General features: G+C 48.1%; 1 pseudogene; it reads left to right on the top strand.

The window, feature by feature from the left end:
* The first annotated feature begins 339 nt into the window (after window positions 1-339).
* On the top strand, window positions 340-575 carry LOC118015634 (annotated as a pseudogene).
* Window positions 576-858: the final 283 nt, after the last annotated feature.

Below are 858 nucleotides of genomic sequence, written 5' to 3' on the forward strand. Positions count from 1 at the left end.
CCTTCCTTCCTTCCTTCCTTCCTTCCTTCCTTCCTTCCTTCCTTCCTTCCTTCCTTTATTCCTTCTTTCCTTCCTTCCTTCCAACAACAACAACAAAATATGTTGAATGTTTCCTATGGGCCAGACAGTGCACTACATGCTGGGAAGAAAAGCAGACAAGATCCTTGTCTCATGGAACTTACAGATCAGTGAGGGCACAGACGCTCAGTGGCCTAGGACTTAAGAAGCTAGTCCCCCCCTGGGAGTCGGGCATGGGAGACAAGCTCAGACCTGAGCTGATTTGAATGATGAGTAGAAGCTAACCAGAGTTTCTGGCGATGACAACCTCCCCACAAGAAAATGTCCATCTCAAAGCACCTTCTCCACCTATCCCTAGAAGAGGAGAAGAGGAAGCACAAGAAGGAGCACCTGCTGCAGAGCCCCAACTCCTACTTCATGGACATGAAGTGCCCACCATCTTTAGCCACGCACAAGTGGTAGTTTTGTATGTTGGCTGCCCTGCTGTTCTCTGCCAGCCCACAGGGGGAAACGCAAGGCTTATAGAAGGATGCTCCTTCAGACAGAAGCAGCACTAAAAGCATCCTGAATCAAGATGAGTGGGAAACTATCCCAATAAACACATTTTGGATTAAAAAAAAGAAGAAGAAGAAGCAGCTAACCAGATGAAGCGGGGAGGTGGAAAAGAATATTTGCTCTTTGCCCATGCAGAAGAGCTAGCGTGTGGGAGTTAGCTATGATTAGAGGGAGCAGAGTCAACGTGGCCAGAGCCGAGAGTGTTGGGCACAGGACAATGGGACATGAAGCTAGAGATGTAGGTAAGTGTCAGACCCCAAAAAGAAATGAGGGCAATCAAGCACT

The sequence above is a fragment of the Mirounga leonina genome, unplaced genomic scaffold, assembly GCF_011800145.1.
Source record: "Mirounga leonina isolate KUSES-001 unplaced genomic scaffold, KU_Mleo_1.0 Mir_104, whole genome shotgun sequence".
NCBI lineage: Eukaryota > Metazoa > Chordata > Mammalia > Carnivora > Phocidae > Mirounga > Mirounga leonina.